The following is a 12,727-nucleotide window of genomic DNA, read 5'->3' on the forward strand; positions in this document are numbered from 1 at the left end:
CCACATGTTCTGACCAATTCTCCTTGAATCCACACCGAGGCCCCACACCCAGTAGTATGGTCTAATCATTCCCATATTGATTTTCAGATCATGGGTACTAAGGTGGTTATTCCCTCTAGCAATGCCTCTCATAGCTTCAGGAGACAATGGTGTAAAATCACTATGGACGCCTTTATGAAAGAGATCACGACACCCACAATGCAGGAGTCAGGGGGGTATTAATTTAAGTTTAGATGACTATCATAGTGCGCAAAAATTAGCTATAGTAGTCTTCACCTTTAAAATGACACCACAGACACACAACGACCACATGCGGCTTGGGTACTCACCTGATTTGTGTAAGGTGAATGCGAATTGCAAAAAACTGGAGAAACGTCGTCGTCAGTCACACAACCTGAACAAGAAATAGACCTAAAATATTACCATAGCGCTTTATCACAAGAATATAAAAAAAGCTTGAAAAGCCCACAATGCCTCACAACTTAGCCAGGCAGGGAATTCTTCTAAAGAACTCTATAAAGTTCTTAAATCTTTCACCAACCGGAAAGCGTGTACCAACAACACCCCCCTCTTTTAAAGCACTATGTGATGCTATCGCTAACCACTTTGAAGAAAGAATCAATCTGATCTATGATAAATTTCCTGGGGCTAATGACGTTTTGCGAGAAGCATCAAGTCACACTCTATCCAATTCAGACAATGCCTGCCTCCTAGAAACGTTTACCCCATTTGGGATGGATACAATGGAGGAAATGCTGACATCAGCCAAATTAGGGTCACCTTTGGAAATAGTACCAGCTAGGATTTCCTCTTGGTTATCCAAAAAACATGCTCCTTCTGTTTGCCCTATATTAAATCTATCACTGAGTGAAGGTCAACTTCCACCAGTGTGGAAAGCAGCCCAGGATATTCCAATTTGCAAGAAGGCGAACTCCCTGGTATCGGATCTATCAAACTATCGACCCATTTCCCTTCTTCCTTTGATGAGTAAACTTCTAGAAAGTTACATTAACAAACAATTTACAGAATACATAGTCTACTGGATGCGTGGACCATTCTCAGACTGGTTTTAGACCTATGTACAGTACTTAATCTGCATTGATAGCAGCAACAGATTACATCAGACATTCTCTTGACAACAACTAGGCGACTTTGTTGGTGTTGTTGGATTTATCAGCATCTTTCGACATAGTATCCAATCGTATACTACTCCGAAGATTGAAGGAGATAGGGTTCTGTGGTCGAGCTCTACTTGGTTTTCGAGCTTTTCGTCTCCACACACACAGACCATTAATCTGTGACCTTTGCGCTCTCACACCTTTGAGCTTAATAAAGGAGTCAGTGCCACAGGGTTCTTGTCTTAGCCCCACATTGTTCAACGTTTATGTGGCACCCGTTGAAAAAATTATTAGAGAGCTCGGATTTATTCCGATTTCATATGTCAAAGCCTCTCTTATCGCTTGATAAAAGAATTACAACCACTCAATCCCGCTTCGAGGAAGGCATGAAAGCAATCGCATCCTGGGACAACTTTCTCCAGCTGAATGCTGGTAAGACTGAGATTATCTTCTTTGGCAATGCCCAATCGCTCTGGTCTCCAGAGTGGTGGCCTCTTGAGTTGGGTATAGCACCTGTTCCTAAGACGGTGGTAAAAAATGTGGGTGTCCAATTGGATGAGACTCTCACTATGAAAGATCAGGTAGTGGCTACCACTGGCACCAGTTTTCATATGATGTGTCTTTTGCGTAGAGAATTTCCTCTCATCCCACTCTCGGTGCAAAAAACTCTCATTCAGGTGCTGGTGATCAGTCGCCTGGCTGCGGCAAATGATTCTTCATTGAATAGACTCCAAGTGGTGCAGAATTCAGCAGCTCGACTGGATCAGAACATGCCCGCCAGATCGGCTTCTCATCCCCTTTAGCGACTACTGCACTGGCTTCCCATACATAAGAGAGTTAAGTTCAAGATCTGCTGTATAGTACGTAAAGCTCTGAACGGCAGAGGACCCAGTTATTTGATAGAAAAACATATCTCTTACCAACCGAGCAGATCTTTACGCTCTGGAGGGAAATCCCTCCTTGTTACTCCCTGTTTAAGGAAAACACGTACTGGGGGTAAAACCTTCTCCTACCTAGCTCCCCACTACTGGAATCAACTACCTCCACACCACCTGAATTGTTCGGAACATCTTTTGAGGAAGGTACTTAAAACAGAGCTCTTTGCAACAAATTCCCTCAGGTTTGTGTCCATTCACCAGCAGCGCTGAACTAAACTTGCCGGGGTGATTTAGGCACTTTATCAATTAATTAAATCAAATCAAATCAAGATCTCTCAGACACCATCCTGCTCAAGAGAAACTGTTTAAGACCATGATTGCAGTGCTTACCGCTAAAAAGCTGTAACTGGCCTTCAGCTTCAGTGGGCAGGCAGAGAGGTGGCTGTAACTGCCATGGAAAATAGACTGAAAATACTGGGACTAAGACGGGAAGACTATGTGGATCCCCTACAAGATGATACACAAGACTCAATGGAGGATGGTGCAGAGGGTTGTAAATCATCACCACCACAGATCATCCATCAGAAGAAAACCTTACGGACTGGTCCTAGGGGAGCCTCTAAAGAGCTCTAATGATAATTCAGGGTTTGTGAAAGATGAACTAGCTGACTGGCAGGTCCCCATCCCTCATGCATACTTCACATAAACCCTCCTGGATTCGGTCATGGCAAAAAGGCCCCTAAAACTTGATGTCATTATTCATTATATTGAGGGAGGAGTGGATTTTCTGGGACCTTTTGACCCACATCACCTACCTGGTTGTTCATCACTACTGAGGATTACTCAAACATCATTAGTCTCGTTTTGCTTTTGCACTCTTCATATTTTTGTATTTACCTGATACAAACTCTTCATGCTCTCGGAGTCAAATTGATACTTTTTTTTGCTAATGATATCCCCCGCCCCAATAACATAGGTAGTGGGCTAAAGATTTGAGTCTGTTTTGTTTTGTTACTGTTAGTACTTCACTTAATTCTGTTTCATCCTGTTGTGGTCAAAGGAGGGGGGAGTCAGAGGGCATGGGGAAGTTTCCAAAATGCCAAGAAAGGAGCCTCCATCGAAACCCCAAGGATGTTTTTAGTATCAAGGAAGGTTGTGCATGATAATGTGCTTTACTTCGTTAAACATAAGAGGCCTCAACTCTCCAACCAAATGCACTACTAGCCAGTGACAGTATCTCAGGTTGCTAGAATCAGAGGTCAATTTTATTTAAGAAACACATCTATCGAGGTCAGTTTTGCTTATGTCACAAAGTTTTCCAAATACAGTGCCACACATCTGCCCCATAACATGTAACAGGTGTGGTCATCTGTTTAGCAACTCTGTCTTATTATAACATGATCATTTAGAAGATGAGAGACCCTAATGGTAGGTTTAGTGTAGTTATCGTGCCTATAGTGTGGGGAGAAAGTTTACAGCAGTCAACACATCAACTTCTATTGCTGGGCAGGAATCCGGTATTTTCTCTCTTGGAAACAACAGGTGACCTAGTGGAAGGGAATGAGGTCCTTGGGGCGACTTTGGTCTGCAATGCGGTTTGGATAGGTCCAGCAAATGATATGACCCATCTTGCACGTTAAGTAGAGGCCTGAATGAAACTGACTGAGGTGTGGGATTACAGGACATACGGAAAGCACTGTAAGGAATGAAACGCACTTTCACTTTCCTCTCCCATGTGCATAAATCTTACCCATATAGTGACTGCTTTTTTCCTCTCCCCTGGGCGTGGTGGGGAAAGAGACATATATGGGTACCATTTCTTTGTCAGATCATGCAGATGTAGGACTTATCTGGAAGTTCGCCGATCGTCGCCACCGGCCAAGGGGATCCCAAATCTAAGGGTACTTATTGACCCAGTGCACAAATCTGAATTTAGACAGGTCATTTACACATTTCTGGAAATGAAAGGTAAAGGCCCCATCTCACTAGTTATGAACTGGGGTGCACTGAAAGTGGTCAAACATGGATACTTCCAATTGGTGAAAGCCTTCTGAAAACAAGCAAAGCTTAGGAGAAGTAAACTTGAAGCAGAAGCTTGGGGTCGTAGAGTCCTGAGTTAAACACAAAAAACCTCTGACGTTACAGCATGCAAAAATAGGATTAAGGGCCATCTCCTTAAGCTACAAACAGAAACGGCTGAGGGATCTCTTCTTGGGTTGCAGAAAAAGCTTTACTGTTGGGAAACTATTAGCAAGAAACTCAAATCCCAAATAAATAAGATTAATTAGAAGTAAGGAATGGTGAAGGGAAAATAGTCTGCTCCAAGACAAATACGATATTGGCCTTCTAGAACTGCTATGAATCCCTTTATTCCAAGACGACCTGAGATCAAGCCTACATGCAACCCAAAGATCAGAGTCAACATTCGACAGGTATGATGAACTGGACAACCCAATAATGAAGGAAGAAGGGCCTTGAGGTGTCTAAAGTAACGTGCCCCAGCAAGGTGCCAGACACAGACTGCTACTCCGTAAGATTTACAAGACCTATGGGAAGCGTGTTGCTCTATTTCTTTTAAAAACTTTTACTGCGTAAGAATGTGTTCCTCAATCAATGGCAGAAACTAACATAACCAAAATCCCCAAGTCTGACAAGGACTCTTCAGAATGTGCTTCTTACCACCCCATAGCAATGATTTCACTGATGCCAAAATCTTTGCAAATAATCTGGCTAATAGACTAAAGTAAATGGGGACCAATCAGGCTTTATCCTAGTAGACAAACACACAGAAAATGCTCATCAAAATGCACGTTCGTAATTCTTTTAGATTTACATGCAGAAAAGGTGTTTGACAGGGTTCATTTGTCCTTCCTCTGTTAAGTGATTTCCAAAACCGGATTTGGGTGATGCTACATTTGTTGGGTTCCGCTAAATATGTATAGGGATCTCAAAGCCAGAATATTGCTCACGGGTGATTTTTCTGTTTTGCTTATGTGGAAGTACACACCAGGGATGCCCCCATCAGCTCTCCTCTTTGCTCTAGCAACAGAATCTTTAGTGGTGAGGGGGCGGTTACACCATAAAACTGTAGGTGTTCTCTTTGGAGACGCTTCATACAAAATCAGCTGATCTGCAAATGATCTTCTTTCTGAGCCGGAGATGCCCTTAGAATTCGTACAGACTGAACTTGAAGACTTTGAAGTAGTATCCAGGTTTAAAATATATCACGCAAACTTGGAGCTCAATAACATTTTGTTGAGCTTTGACAGGGTGCAGAAGTCAGTTAGAGTGAAGACTATATGTGTCTTGGCTGACAAAATAAATGCAGTTAAGGTGAAAAAGTTACTTATCTTTTGTAGTGCTCTTTTTCCGATGGATACTTGATCTACCTGCATGTCGAAGACAGTCTTTTGGATCGCTATAACGTCATCTAGATGTGCTAGGGAGTTGCTTTAAGTGTCAAACCTCCTTCTTTCCTGACAAGTTGGTGTTAATAACCATGGTTACCATCTTGCCAAAGGTGGTTTCTCCCGTCCACATAGGCCAATCCATCATCCTGTCAACCTTCTTCCTTCCTCCCCACCAAACAAAGGAAGAAGAGCGAATTAATCTACTTCAGTCTAAAAGAACATTAAGCTTTTCAATGGACAGAACTTGTGAGTTCAGACTAGATTTCTAGCTCTTCTTTGACTACGTAGGGTAGATGAAAGGCAAGGCAGAGCAAAAGAGGAAATTATCAAGTTGAGTAGTCCTATGCATCAAGTTATGTTATGCTCTGGCTCACAAAAGCCCACCAGAATGTATTTGAGCTCATTCCACCACAGCAAAATCTTCTACTTCTGCAATGGTGAAAGAAGTGTCAGTAGCAGACATCTGTAAAGCAGTGACCTGGGTTCCTCTCCACACTTTTGCAAATGAGAAGGGAGGAGGAAAGTTCACCTCAAATGCTCAGACCTTTGGTATTTTTTGGTATACCCGGCCATGCACCCACCTCCTGGTTGATGACTGCTTGGGAAATCTATTCACAAGGTGAGTAGTCTGCAGGTAGTAGTATTCATCAGAACAAATAGTTACTAACCTTTGGGAACTATCTTTCTGGTGGATACCCTATGTTTCTCACTAACCCATCCCCCTTCCTGTGGGATAACCATGGCTGGTTATTCCATGTCTTCTTAATGTGGTCCCATCATATTACAAAACACTTCACCTGTCTTGCTGAGGTTAGTCTTGAAGGCACATACAACATGAAAGGAAACAGGCATCAGCATGCTGACAGGGGTGCTTTATGGCTCCAGTGAGGTCACCCGGATGCTGAGTATGGCGCCGAAGAGGAGCCAGACACCCCTACAGGTATGAGAGAACTATTGAAAAGTTTCCAGATCAAGAATGGTGCCTGTAATAATTCAGAAGGTGAGTAATTTGCAGCTAGAAGTATCTGTCAGAAGAATGTTTCACCCCGAATCCTGTAAAAGTTTCAGGTGGTGCCGAAGGCCATCCCCCATACTGAACTCTAAGTGTTCCAATCATTACTTATTAAATATGTCAGGGGAGAGAAGAAGACCAGAGTAGAGAGGGCCCACACTCAATAGGGTCAACACCTCTTGCTTGAGACTATTCAGGGAATGAACTAGTTAGGAATCTGATAAACAAACAGTAAGTCTACAGGGACCAGATCATAGCAGATTGGTTTGTAACCCTTTATGCTTACCTAAAGCAGATAGACCCCACAACGTATACATTAGGTGTGTGGCCTGTACAATTCTTGATACTTGGGAGGAAATTATGTTGCACTAAATGCCTCTCAAGCCTCGAACCTTCGATGCTCAAATTTCACCTGGCCTGCAACCTAAAGTGGAGGTGGCACAAATGGGATTGCAGAATGGTCAGTGACTTTTTTTTAAACAAAAGTTTAACAAAGTACAACAAGGAATACATACCTAAAGAGACTGACAGACATGGTTATTCCCAGCTCTGACACTGGGTTTTGGATCCAGCCATTAAAGTTACTTACTAACGCCTTATCTGGTAAAGACTCTATCTAGCCGAAGATTCCTTAACTTTGAATTATCCCCAGGCATCCAACTGGATGCAAACATCTTTCGTGAGCAGTACTCCCCGGAGGAGGGCTGGAAAACAATTTCCTACTAAAAAGTCCTGCAGGACTGAATGGGCAAAGTGCCCATCCCTATGGACCTAACTATCCAGGCAGTAGTGCTTGGTAAACGTGTGTAGAGATGCCCATGCTACTGCCCGACCAGGACTGGAACTTCTCATGCTAACGCAGTGGTCACAGCTTTAGATCTATTGAAGTGCGCAACCAAACCATCAGGGGTTGCTTCTTGGCCAATGCATAGCTGATTTTGATACAAAGCATGATCCAACTCGATATGATCCGTTTCTGTATCGCCTCCCCTTTCTGGGCTCCAACATACTCCACGAAATGTGGTTCCTCTATCAGGAACTCTTTTGTGTGGTCAAGGTAGAAAGACAACGCTCTTTTTGGGTCCAGTCGGTGGAATTGCTCCTGTTCTTTAGAGGTAGGAGGCAGAGCTTTACAGGTAGGCAGGGTGAAGACTGGCCTACATAAAAAGAGAGTGACCACCTTCGGTAGGAAGGAAACTCTAGTTTGAAGGACAAGCTTGTATGGGAAGATTGAGGTATGGGGGCTTAGATGACAAAGCCTGGAGCTCACTCGCCCTCGGGCAGATGTTATTGCCACTAGAAAGACCGTCTTGATAGTTAGAAGCCTGAGAGGACAGTTGTGTAGCGGCTCGAAAGGAGCGCACATCAGGAAAGTGAGGACTAAATTTAGGTCCCACTGAGGCATGATAAAAGGTGAAGGTGGGAACAGGTGTTGGAGATCTTTCCGAAACCTGTGTACAATAGGGTACTTGAAAAGGGATGGCTGATCAGGCAACCGCCGAAATGCTGAGATGGCAGAAAGATAGCAATATTAAGGGCCGCAAAGCAGAGCCCTACCGGGCAAAAAGAGAGAATAAACAAAAGGACATGAAAAGGGGGGGTAGAAAGTGTGTCAACCTGTTTTTCTGAACACCATGCCACAAAATTCCTCCAACGACCGGCGTGTACCGTCTTGGTGGAGGGCTGACTGGCTGGCAAGATGACATTACAGACTTCGGGCGGAAGCTCGAAAGCTGGCAACTGTCGCTGCTCAATCTCCATGCATGAAGGCGGAGTGTTGACAGGTTCAGGTGTAGAACCCTCCCCAGCTGCTGTGACAGAGCCTTCCATATGAGAAGCCTGATAGAAGGACTGATGACCATGCTCAGCAAGTCGAGATACCAGACTCTCTGACCCCAGTCCAGAGCCACAAGGATAACTTGGACCCGGTCATTCCTTTTCTTCTGAAGAAGTCTGGGAATGAGTGTTATGGGTGGAAAGGCATACAAGAGGCCGGAGCTCCACTCGAGATGAAAAGCATCTCCGAGTGAGAGCCGCCTTGGAAACTCCAGGGTGCAGAACTGGTGACATTGCACGTTCTCAGAGGTGGCAAACAGATCCAACCAAGGTTCTCCCTATGGCTGAAACTGACTTTGCACCACGTCTGGATAGAGACGCCATTCATGTTCCGCTGGACATCTTCAGCCAAGTTTGTCCACCCAGGCGTTCAGAGATCCCGCCATGTGTTAAACCACAAGGGAAATGCACTGATGTTCCAGCGTTGTCCAGAGATACAGGGCCTCTTGCCAAAGGGTCCACAACCCCACCCTGCTTTTTTTGTTGCAGGACCAAATGGTGGTGTTGTCTGTGAACACCTGCGCTAACCTTCCTATGATGGAGGTAGAAATGCTTTCAATGTTAGTAGGATTGCTCAGAACTGCAGCAGGTTGCTGTGGAGCCCAGATTTCCATCTCTCCCAGATGGCCGCCCCATCCTAGGAATGACGCATCTGTAACTACAGTCAGATCTGGTTGAGGGGGAGAGGGGTTAAGCCCCTGACCCAATAGGGGTTCGTTAACCACCACTGCAGATCTGATACAGTGTCCTCCGAGATCTTGAGAAAGATTTCCTTGATGCTGTGCAAACTAAAACTTCAGCTCCCACTGCAGGCATGTCTCACGAGCAAGCTACAGGAGGCCATGACACCCAGCAGCCTCAGAATCATTTTCACTGAAATCTAGGAGGCTCAAACATCAGTATCATAGCCTAAATATCTTGGACTCATCATTTGAGAGGATATGCCCGAAAGTAATTGTGTCCAGAACTGCTCTGGTGAATGGGAGCATCTGAAAAGCAGTCAGGTGTGACTTCTGCACATTGACAATGTACCCCAGTGAGTGCAGGCAGTCCGCCATAGTCTGAAGGTGGGAAACAACTGTCAGGGATGAACCTGTCTTCAACAACCACTCCTTGAGATAGGGTAAGCCTGGCACCCCCGACCTCCGCAGATGAGCTGCAACTACTGCCTTTACCATGGTGAATACCCAAGCGTGCTGGTGAGGCCAAAGGGGAGCATGGAGAACTAAAAGTGCTTGTGACCTACAATAAACCACAGGTAACGTCTGTGGGCAGGCAGGATAGGGATGTGGAAGTCTGCATCATGTACGTCCAACGTCACCATCCAGTCTTATCGTTGACATCCCTGCCACACCAGAATACGAGGTCCAAAATATTTTGACAAAAAGTTAAAAAAGACTGTCAAAAAGTGACTGGAGATAGCTCTCTCTAGATCTGCGCAGACTGGCACAGAAAAAAAAAGAACTGATGTCAATTACACTGGAATAGGCCCCTACCACGTTACTTCCGGAGCGGATGACGCCGACAATGTCATGCAGAGCGGAATGATGCCCTATACCGCTCACAAAAAAAGATCTAGATCCAGTCTGATGCCAGGGGATGATTGCAAGGTAAGGATTCTGTGGCTAGAAGTCTCTATAAGATTAAGCTGACACCAGGGAACTGTGAAACATTTTTAAGTCATGTGTGGGAGCAAAGGGCTTAATCTCAACCCTGTATCATATCAATAAACCTTAGGGTCAAAGACGTATCAACTCCAGTGTGAAAAAATATCTGGGGTGTCATAACTGGGCAGGAGGAGTTGGAAGGCCTATGAAAATAGATTCCGCATTGCTACAAACGCATGCAGCACAGGGAAAGTCACTATAGTTGATGACTCAATTGTATCTCACCGCTTTAGGCTCAAACGTATAGTGGTGGGCAGATGGCACCTTTATACATATGGTGTGTTTTTGTGGCAACATTTTTTTTGTTTTTTTACGAAAGATCTGCTGGGGGTATTTCATGAAGTTGTGGGAAACTCAGTCCATGAGGACCTGAGAATTTGGTTGTTGGGTGTCCAGAAGGAAGGCTGAAAACACTGCTTACCGCTTAGTGTTTTTGATGAGTTAAGCACACATCCTACCCAGCGCCTCAAAGAATGAGGGCCTCTGATCTTTACCACTTGCCAGCTTTAGGCAGACTAAAGCAACAAAACTTGAATGTGCTACATAACTGAGTTTGTGTCTTGCTTCAATTCAGTGACTCAGGTCTTGCTGACCGGGTGGGCAGCTGAGAAAGAGAGGAGGGAGTGTTGTTTGCAATTGGCATTGGGGTTTTTTGGGAAGGGGAGAGGGGGGGTTGGCGGCTATAATGTGCATTTTTGAAACATTATGCAATTTAAAGCTTTCAAAAGTTTTTAATTTGTCCGGTTTACAAAATTCCAATAAAAAAACACTTTTAAAGATTAAATAAATTAATAAATGTAATTTGGCCAGTACAACCAATAGATAGGCTGCATCCTCATAAATGCTCTTACAAAAAATAGTTTGGAGATATTGTAAAGTTTACTGGGACCCTACATATGGTTGGGACTATTCAGTATTTACTAGTATCAATGAATATAGAAACATCAAGAACATCGCGATCCATGGCTATCTCATGAAGCAACTTATTCCCCAGGTACTCATGCTCATTTTGGTTGGATCACAACAAACACAGAAATTACACGTGGTTCCCATTTACATATTTATTTTATTTATTATGCCTGCAGGTATTAGTGGGAGAGTGGAACACAGCAAAATGATCCACTGAAAACATACTGGTAGCCCCTTGAGATGATCGCTACTCGACTATTGTAATCTTAAGTGTGTATACATCTTAACCACTTGGATGCTAAGCCTGTGCCTAGACTTTCAATGTAATTTCCATTGAAATGAATGGGCACTCCATGACGAGCTGAGCTCGTCATGAGCGTCCAAGGTTAATAAAGATATATAATTTAAACCCTCCATATCTGTACTGAAATTACGATCAACGACACAGCATCAAACAAATGTAAATACATGAAAGATTCTCTAATTCAGGCACACATTAATTATCTTTGGCTATCACAGGATAAAATCTGCTGTTTGTTCAGGTAACAATAAAGGACCTTTGATATCGTTTATAAAACAATTTTTCCACAAAATTATACGATCACAATAACTATGTTATGACACCCATTATCACCTCATCAAGTTTCCCCAGTATTAGCAAAAAAGGTGTCCTTACATCATCCACTATTTCAGAGTACACCTTCAGAAACAGAATAAATTTTACCAGTAAATGCGAGTTAATTTCATGTATAATGTATGTGTATGTCTCTTCCATTATGCAACTCCCAATTCGCTCTACTTCAATGGGACATCTATTTTCTTTTTAGAACTCTGCTACAAAGACAGTTGCTGCCTTTAGCACAGAATATCAGGACTGGAGAATTTTGATCTTCTGATGCCTCATGGTTAATCAAGAGGGTTCAACTATATCAGTACTTACACTAGATCTGTAATCCATCTCTGGATCTGGAAAGTACTTCAGATCCATCAACATACAGCCGCATCAGACAAGCCAGTAAGCGTCCTTCACTTCACATACTCTCTTAAAGTTAATGTAAAATGTATCAGAGTACATTTTAGAAAGCCTCTGTAGTATGTGGTGCCACAGGCAAATTGAATCTTTGCCTCTGTTCACATAGTATATTACAGAGATAGGGAGGCACAGTCCATACAAAAAATACTTACTGTTTCTCAAGTGTAGACATCTGAACCTCTTAGAACTGCAGAAAATTTGTCAAGTTTGGCCTGTTCTTGTATCTCCAGATGGAGCTACACAAGTTAGATATTACCTGCCCTCCTATAGGTGTCTCACCTCATTGAGTCTTGTAACAAACTATTATGGAATATGATCCAGCCCCTTGGATGGAATTCACAGAGAAGTGACAGCCAAAGGCTATTTTATTCATTTGCTTTCACATTAGAACGATTTCTCCAACCGTGGTCAACACCAGGCGCTTTAGAACTTTAAATGTAAAGGCTCTTCTTGAGGCTCCTTGCAAAGGAGATCAAGAAAATACTTTATAGGGTAATCCTCCGCTTTGCCTTGAACAGTTTTCGACTCTCTACCATAAGTGGGTTGCCCCATAAAACACTCTAAAATCCCTCCGTTTCAACCTTTCCTTTAATTTCATGAAGCAAAACATCTTCATATTTATCCTAAATTTTGTTTTACCTCCCATCAATTGACCAAACCTGACTGCCAATTAACTAAAAGATTAAACTATACATTACAATAGGCAATGATGTATACTTTGCCATGAATTGATTCCAGAATAGAAATTCATCACTGGCATGCAAATAATTACATATTTATGTTAGCAGCATAAATAAACAAAAATAATTTGCCACTTTTTGTTTTAAGGAGATATCACATCTTTCTTATTCCTCTCAACTTTAC

At 43.2% G+C, this 12,727-nt stretch overlaps 1 protein-coding gene across 1 annotated transcript in view; it reads right to left on the minus strand.

Moving 5' to 3' along the window:
* TBC1D31 (TBC1 domain family member 31) overlaps positions 1-12,727 on the minus strand; it is a 670,562-nt gene that overhangs the window by 364,046 nt on the left and 293,789 nt on the right. The window lies entirely within an intron of this gene.

This window comes from Lissotriton helveticus, chromosome 4_1 (assembly GCF_964261635.1).
Source record: "Lissotriton helveticus chromosome 4_1, aLisHel1.1, whole genome shotgun sequence".
Taxonomy (NCBI): domain Eukaryota; kingdom Metazoa; phylum Chordata; class Amphibia; order Caudata; family Salamandridae; genus Lissotriton; species Lissotriton helveticus.